Source organism: Cynocephalus volans, chromosome 1, assembly GCF_027409185.1.
Source record: "Cynocephalus volans isolate mCynVol1 chromosome 1, mCynVol1.pri, whole genome shotgun sequence".
NCBI lineage: Eukaryota > Metazoa > Chordata > Mammalia > Dermoptera > Cynocephalidae > Cynocephalus > Cynocephalus volans.
The window spans coordinates 51,887,037-51,896,065 of NC_084460.1; the positions used below are offsets into that span (position 1 = coordinate 51,887,037).

At 45.4% G+C, this 9,029-nt stretch overlaps 1 pseudogene; it reads left to right on the forward strand.

Annotated features, from left to right (window-relative positions):
* Positions 1-3,580: 3,580 nt before the first annotated feature.
* LOC134377191 (large ribosomal subunit protein uL18-like) lies at positions 3,581-4,484 on the forward strand (annotated as a pseudogene).
* Positions 4,485-9,029: the final 4,545 nt, after the last annotated feature.

Here is a 9,029-nt window from a genome sequence, read left to right on the forward strand (position 1 = left end):
GAGAGCATTTGAACTCTGAGAGGCCAGCAGAGAAGGGTCCTGTTCTTCAGTCTACCCACAGGTTACTGTCCTTCTGGGGTCCCATTGGGGGGGACGGAGGGACCCCTTTTCCTAGTGAAATTACATTATTTCCAGTTGTCATTTCAAAACAGCCTCAGAAAAGACAAGCTGTTCAAGGGAACAGTCCCAGGGTTATCTATTTCCAGAAGTTTATCCCTATTGCTTCCCTTGCAAAGTCCTGAGGGCAGCTACTTCCAAAACAGTGTGGAACGGGATGGATTTTGGCCAAGGGCTGGTTTCATTGTGCCTGTGCTGGTGGCACCAGCTGCCTTTTCCAATGGGTCTCTTTCTCTGGGCCCTGTGTCCTCCCTGTCACAGGAGCAAGTGGATCATCGTCCCTAGGACAAGTCAATAATAATAAGGAACATTTGCATTGCATCTTATATTTTAAAAAGTACTTTCACCTGCTTTACTTAAGCCTCCTGACTCCTGAGGCAGGTTCTATTTGATTCCCATTTTACAGATGAGGAAACCAAGGCTCACAGAGTTGATGTATCTAAGATCACCATCTAGAAAGTTTTGAAGCTAAGAATGATATCCAGTCTTTGAAGTTTATACACATAATTTAATTCCACAATTTTTTAAAAATAATAATAATAAAATTAACCACTCACAACCAATGTTGCATTTTAGTGTAATATCCATCCAGACTACTTTCCCTACCAAAATCAGATCCTAAGGCAAATCCTATAACTTACTATTCTCCCTGTTTCAGTGGTCATTTTTTTAGTGAGGCTATGTAGTCATTTATTTAACTAGTCCCCTGCTGCTGGCTATCAAGGTTGTTTCCAACATTCTAATCCAGGCCTTCTGGGGCAAATCCTCAGTCCTTTCCAGTGTGCTAGGCAGCCTTCCCTACAAGAAGAGACTTTTCCAAGTCACTGACCTAGAAATTCTTTGCCACTAAATCGAAAATCATGATGAGAGTGGCTGTTTGTCTGACTTGTTTCCTTCGCTATCTCATCCCCAAAGGTACCAGAGAAAATGACTGAGATGATACAGCAATGATTCTGAAGACGCTGCTTCCTGCAGCCCCTCGGCCTTCCTATTTCAGTCCATACCTGCAACCCTCTATCCACAAACGTTGTCTGGCAGCCAGGGCCTGCTCCGCCAGGGCACAGGGAGGCCAGAGGTACCCAGTAGTGTGCTAGCAAATGTTTAACAACAGGATATCTGGGGAGCAGAGGAGCCCAGCTTTGTAGCACTTGCCAATTTCCATGGTGTAAATACTCCTACCTCGGCTGATGTCGAGCTCCCCCTGGGCATCCATCACCTCAAGCATCCCACTGTATTGTAATTATGTGATCATGCCTCAGTTTCCCCTAGGAGACTGTGACTTCCCTGAGGGCAGCCTCCATGTTTGAATTACCTTTTCACCCGCAGAGTTTAACGTCTTGTTTGGGGAATGGTGGGTGCTTGGTAAGGATTTTATGTCAATTCATTCATTCATTTTGTGCATTGCTCCTGGCTGCAGAAATGCATGCACCCCCTCCACTATTGGTAGCTGAGTAGTAAGGGAGGGGGGTGCGGTGGCAGTTAGTCAAATTTATTAAGTGTCTAATTTATGCTAAATAATGTACCGGCAACTATGGGTCTAAGAAGTGGGGTCTCTAACCTCAAGGAGTCTATCGGGAGATGAGATCTACATTCTAATTTGTTATATCAGGACACTTCAAATTTTAATCTGCACACACATCACCTGGGGACACGTTAAGGTGCAGGTCCTGATTCAGCCGGGCTGGGATAGGGCCTGAGAGTCTGTACCAGCTCCCCAGTGACATCGATCTGCTGGCCCCACACCACACTATGAGTGCCAGGTCCTGGACCCTTCAAGAATGCTGTGTTGCTCGCTGCAACCAAAGGGAAGGGCACGAGGCAGTCCCTTCCCTTCCCCACCACACAATATTTTCATTTAAATTGATTCTCACTTTTATTTCCCAAATATATTTCAAAGTAAGTTTTAAGTTACTATCTTAAATGAAAAACCACTTTTGACATACAGAAAATACCCATAAGCATATAATGACATTTTCTAAATGTAATTCACCTCTGGTTCACCTGCAGGTTCTAAGCCCACATCCTACTCTCTCTTTGTTAAAAAGGAGATAAGCAAATGTTAGAGGGGGTTAAAGACATATCAGCTCCAAGCCGAGACTTTCTCTTTGAGGTCATTAGAGGGATTTAAAAGAATGGAGAAAGGAATGCGGTTTTCAGTTGTGGTTCTCTGTTACTTGGAGCCATTTCTGTGTGCCACAGTCAGCAGTTGGGGATACCGCAGACTTGACACCTCCAAAGTCCACCTCTGTCCATGTCAGGTGTGCTCCAAGTTCCCGAGACCCTGGCAAATTTCAAAGCAAAGCAACAATGTACAGGGTGGATTGGTCATGCATGGGAGGGAGGTGAGACTAGGTTCTATTTGGCTCAAGAATCTTCAGATTCCCCACATGGTTATAGCCTAGGAAAATGCCTTTAACATTTCTGTTCCGTGACAGCTGGTCGCACTATGGCACCGCCCAACCTGACGTGCAACACTCTCCTGACTCAGGAGGTTCTGTCACCTACACCTCTAGGTCTTTCAGTTTCCCATCTGTAAAAAAGGAATGACAATAATAGCTCTCTCCTAGAGTGGTCGTAAGGGCTAATGAGTAAGTACATGTGAAGTATTCACAGCATGTGCATTTGCTGGCATTATCACTTTCCCAAGCATGTGTCTTCCTGCATTAGACTCATTCATTCCTAGCAACTGAAGAGCAGATGTAAAGTGGCAAATTTCTTTGGAGAGAACAAAGCCAAAAACTCAAAGCTTTAAACAGGTGATTCCTCTTAACAGGAGTCAAGCAGAAGATGTTGATCCCAGGGTTGACATTTATAATAGCAAAAATTGAAAACAACCTCAATGTCCAGCAATAAGGGATTAGATATATTTGGGTAGATCCACATAACAGAATCTAATGTAGCCTTTTCAAATGGTTATTAAAGAACATTTTTGTATGGAGAAAGGTATTTATACTATAATACTTAATGGAAAAAATACAGATTTAAGCAATGGGAGAGTATCATGCTAATTTTACAAAACACAAGGAGGAAAATCAAAAAGAAATAAAACAAAATATTTACAGAGTTTATATTTAGGCAGTGAGATTAATGTGTTTTTTTTTTGTGTGTGTGTGTGTGCTTTTCTTTATATTTCCAGTGAACTGATATTACTTTTATAATTACAACTCCATAATAAACATAATAAAAATATTGAATGTTAGTTACATGAGAGCCATCTTTGAGAGAGAGAGATGCTTTTCCTTTGTCAATACCATTAAGCAGACTTTTAAAAAGCACCTTTCTTCATCTGATTATTTCCAATAATATTATAACAAATCACATTGTCCCCAAATTCAACTTAAAATCCATCTTTTGCTGTAAAAGAAAACCCCAAGAAGCAACGATCACCTCTGTCTTCTGCTGGCCCAGGCCACCTGGATCCTGCTGCTCTTCTCGCACCTGCCACTGAGGTTGAAGAAGGTGGATGACAGGATGGACTTGCAGCTCTGTGACGAGCCACAGACATGGGTCTGTGTTCCACAGGACGGGGTTTGTTAAGGTTGTCAAGAATAAGGCCTACTTTAAGAGATACTAAGTGAAATTTAGAAGGCGACGAGAGGGTAAACTGATTACTGCACTTGGAAACACTTCGTGATCCGGGATAAAAAATAAGTACAACACGCCCAGATGCAGGATGATAGTTAATGTGACTAACAGAGATATCATTCGTAGATTGCTTATGCCCATACAAAAGGGGACCTGGTAGTCTGCACAGCTTATGCACACGAATTACCAAAATATGGTGTGAAAGTTGGCCTGACAAATTACGCTGCAGCATATTGTACTGGCCTGCTGCTGGCCCACAGTCTTCTCAATAGGTTTGGCATGGACAAGATCTGTGAAGGAGATGATCACAATGTGGACAGCATCGAGGTCAACCCGGTGCCTTCGCCTGCTTTTTGGATGCCAGAACTACCACTGGCAATAAAGTTTTTGGGGCCCTGAAGGGTGCAGTAGATGGACACTTGTCTATCCCTCACAGCACCAAACGATCCCCTGAGCAAGGAATTTAACACAGGAGTACATCAAAGGCACATCATGGGTCAGTAGGTTGCAGATGGTATGTGTTACCTAATGGAAGAAGATGCTTATAGGAAACAGTTCTCTCAATCCATAAAGAGTACTGTGACTCCAGACATGATGGAGGAGATGTGTAAGACAGCTCATGCTGCTGTAAGAGAGATCCAGTCTACGAGACGAAGCCCAGGAAAGAAGTTGAAAAGACGAGATGGAACCGTCCCAAAATGTCCCTTGCCCAGAGGAAAGATCGGGTAGCTCAGAAGGAGGCAAGCTTCCTCAGAGCACAGGAGCAGGCTGCTGAGAACTAAACCAAACAATTTACTATGAGGGTTTTTCAGATAAAGACAATAAACTTATTGACCAAACAGATTTTAAAAAAAAGAAGAAGAAGGTGGAAGCCAAAGACACACTCATGGCTCCTCTGTAACACATTGTAAGGTTTGTGCAAGCGGCCACCATGCTCCAAGCTTAATGTGAGATTCAATGATTATCTGTACAGGCTGCTCATGGAACTTTTCCTCCTCTTCAGTAATCACAATTGAGGTCACAGACAAGAAGCAGGAAGGGGCATGGAGAGTCAAGGGCAGCACAAGTTGACAGGGTGGAGCTCTCCCAAGTGAAGTCATCATTCTTTGCTATGGTGCAAATAGATATGTTTCAAGCCATCAAGGAGAGTAACATTTAAGCAAATTGTTTTAAGCCTCCAGAACTTTGGGGCTATTTGTTACTGCAGCAAAACCCAGCCTTCCTGACTGAAACACCACCATCTCCCCTATTGCCCCATCCCCACCTTGCCCTGGCCAACAAAACCCTCCCCTTAAAAGAGGGCATGTCCATTAAATTCATCATGACAGCAAATTGAAAGATACTTCTGACAACAATGAGGTGAAAGGAGAGAAACCCTGACAGATTAGGATTAGGAACATGGACAAAAAATAACAAATTGATACTTTATTTATCAAAATAAGAATGAAGAATATATATTTATATATATTTATATAAAGGGATATTTATTTTAAGGATTATGGAGTCTGAGAAGTCCCACAATCTGCCATCTGCAATCTGGAGACCAGGAAAGCTAGTGGTATAACCCCAGTCCCAGTCCAAAGGTCTGAGAACCAGGGGAGCTGATGGTATACATCCCAGTCCAAGGGCAGAAGAAGACCATAAACCCCCATTACTTGTAGGTGAGGTAAATCAAGCTACAGGCAATACAAGCAGGATGCTACACAGCCGTGAGAAACGGAGAGCTGGAAAACCACAGAATCAATGTTGATTTGGCATGTGATGTGACCAGGTGTCATTTGCAGCCAGGCACAAAGCCTGAGCTCTGCAGGACAAAGGCAGGAGGTGCCCCTTTGGAGGACTACACTACCACCCAGAATGTTCCCTGCTTGGGCTGCCATAACAAAGCAACACAACCTGGGAGGCTTAAACAACAGAGATATTCTCTCTCACAGTCCTAGAGGGCCGAGGTCTGAAATCAAGGTGTCAGAGAAGTCAGTTCCTTCTGAGGCCTGTGTGGGAGAATCTGTCCCAGGCCTCTCTCTGTGGCTTGCAAACTGTTGTCTTCATGTTCACACATCATTCTCCCTGTATACCTGTCTGTGATGTTGCCACCCCCTGGGTCCTGAAGCAGGACCTCTGCCCCAGTAGTCCAGAAAGCAGAGTGTTGAGCCAAAGAACATTACCCTCCATCCTCAAGATCTCACAGAGCTTGCCTTGCAAGGGTTCAGACTTGCTCAGGACCCATCTTCCCTTCCTTCTTCCCTATTTCTCCTTTTTGAAACAGGAATGTCTACCCTGTGCCTATTCCACCATTGAATTTGGAAGGACTTACCTTGTCTGGTTTTGCAGGCATGTGGCTGGAGGGAACTTTGCCTCAGGACGAAGGGTGCCTAGAGTCTCACCCATATCTGAGTTAGACGAGACTTTGCACTTTGGACATTAGAGCTGATACTGGAATGAGGTAAGACTTTGGGGCTGTTGGGATGACATGAGTGTGAGAAGGACAGGAAGGTTTGTGTCCCCTAAAGTTTATATGTTGAAACCCTAACTCCTAATATGACGATATTGGAAGGGAGGCCACTGGGGTGATGAGGTCACAAGGGTGGAGCCTCATGTATGGGATTCGTGCCCTCATAAAAGAGACCCTGGAGAGCTCTATCTCTTTTGTGCCACATGAGGAAACAATGAGAAGACAGTCACCTGGAAACAAGGAAGCAGGCCCTCAGTAGGGCCATCAAATCTGCCAGCACCCTTATCTCAGACTCCCCAGCCTCCTCAACTGTGGGATGTACATTTCTGTGATCTGAGCCACCCAGTCTGTGGTATTCTGTCAAAAGCAGCCTGAAGTGATCAGGACAGAGGCCACGTTTGCTTTAACTTACACTTACTGAAGTCACATTGGCACCCTGGGCAGTCACCCTCAGATCCCCTTCCCACCTCTGTGTGCCCCTCCCTCAGCTTTGCCCCTGAGACCGAAAACTGTGGCCTTCAGACGAGAACCCTGTGGGCAGCCTGAGGTGCCCCATTGGTGGTAGCTCTGATAAGGTGACCCAGTAGCTTCACCTCTGCTCAGGACAACCCTGGGGTATGATTTATGCTCCAGGACTCCCCTCAGGACCAGACAGAGGCTGGGGTCACTGAAATCACCCCCCCCACACACCTGACTTCTTCCTCTTCCCTGTTCTGCTCCCCCCTCCCTGGGGGAGTGGTTTCTCCTGAGGACATTTCCTGGCAAATTGCTCATATGCCAATCCCCATCTCAGAGTCTGCTGGGGACAGGACCTGCCCTAGAAGCCATCGCAACCCCAAGCCTCACACGGTGCCAGCATCAGCAGACACTCAGCAAACGCTTGTTCAGTGAGCACTTCACAAAACCACTTCACAAAACTTCTTCAGACACTGCTGGCTGACGAGCCTCTGGTCACTGCACATCCCCCACCTGCACTCGGTAAATTACCATGTCACAATGCTGCTCCTTTACTGTCATTTCCCCTAATTATTTAAGGGTTAATTGAAGTCAGGAAAAGTGGTGGTAGCTTTGTGCACTATCCAAAGCACAAGGTTCACATCCTTTAGAGATAAACTAGGACAGTATTTTCTTAGTGTTTCTCCAATACTTTTTTTTTTTTTTACACAATCTGCTCTTTTTTCCTCTTGCTTTTGATTTGGGGTGGAAAGCAGGCACACTGTGAGACGGAACACAATCCAAACCGCAGGCATTGGTTTCAAAGCAAGCATCAAACCCTTCAGCCTCCTTTTTGGCTGATAAATAGAAACTTCTGACTCTCTAAGACAAGGCCATAAAGCCACAGAGCCCTTGTTGCTAAGCAGAATGACAAGTGAATGACTCTGGTTCGAGCTCCCAGCAATGCTGAGGCTCCCCAGGGCTGGCTCCATGTTACAGCACTGGCGGAAGCAGGCTGTGGGCTTGATTGACTCAAAATCACTAGGGAAAAATGATTTCTAAACTTTTACCCAGTTTGCTGCCTTTTTCCTGACCTCTTTCTCCCCATGAAGGCAAAATATATCCTAGGAACTAGGATGTGAGCTGAAGTTTGCAATTTCCCAAGAGATGGATGTTTCAAGACTGAGATTTCTTCTTCCAAGGCTGATTGGGTCAAAGTTAAGAAACACACACCATCTACTGCGAATTCAAGGCCAGTGATGTCATGGTCAGTGGGCTGGACAGAAGAGAAAATAGCAAATGGCTGCAAATGTGCGGAACTGGGGAGCCCAGACCCCATCTAAAGTGGAAAGTCTCCGCACAGCTCCAGACAATTGCTGCCACATGGAAACACAGCCCAGCATCATCAGATCTCCTAACTTTTCAATAGAAGCTAGATGTCTGTATGTTAAATTGGAATTTCCTGATGATGAGACACGTTTTTTAAAAAGCATCATGCAGGTGCCTAGCCCAGAAAGTCCCAGACTGATTCTACCCTCAGGTCTGATGTTAAACCAAAGCAGTTGATCAATGAGATTTAGAAAACAGGCATTTGTCAGCTGGGTCACAGGTGAGACTGTGCACAGAGTTCCCTCTGTTTCCCATTAATTCCAGGGTAGAGAATAAGAGTTACCTCAGTTATTGAAAATGTGTATTTGAGGAAACATTGGAGTGACCAACTCATCCTGGCTTGCCTGGGACTGTCTTCGTTTTAAAACTTAAAGTCCTACATCTCAGAGACTTCCTCAGTCCTAGGAAAACTGGGATAGGTGGTCACCCTAACCCAGAGACCCTTGCTGAGCCATTTGGTTGTGCCCCTTTGGGAACTCATTAGTGTGAAGAGGAAACAGACCCCTTAGGAAATAGCTGTGATCAGCAATGGGTACCATGCCCCTCAGATTCAAGGTCAAACATTACTTCTTCTGACCTTCAGCCTGTGGAATCGAAGTAAGCAAAGCTTTCAGACAGAGCCTGCCCAACTTTGCAGTTTTCTACGCTGAATTGCCACCAGGGCCTGGACTCCTGAGTGGCTGCTTGGATTAGCGCCCTGGCCACCCCCCACAGGGCTGTGCCATGAATGAGGGAATACTGCGATTGGGTTAAGCCTCTGAGATTTGGGGGCTGTTTGTCACAGCACTTGGCCCACCCTGACTGCCACTCTATGGCACTCTTCACTTTTTTGGCCAGCGTTGCTTTGCATGAGGCTGATTGCCTTACGCAAGTTAGACCTATCATGTTTCCTCCTGAGGAACACGGATGTGCTACTCAGGTGCCTAAGTGGTCTCTACTGGCTGCTGAAAGGTATGCACAAGCAGGAACCGTGAGGGGACAGGTACTCAGAGGGGAGGAGAGAGTTGGTGTCGTGGGCTGAGTTGTGTCCCTCAAAAATTCATATGTTGAA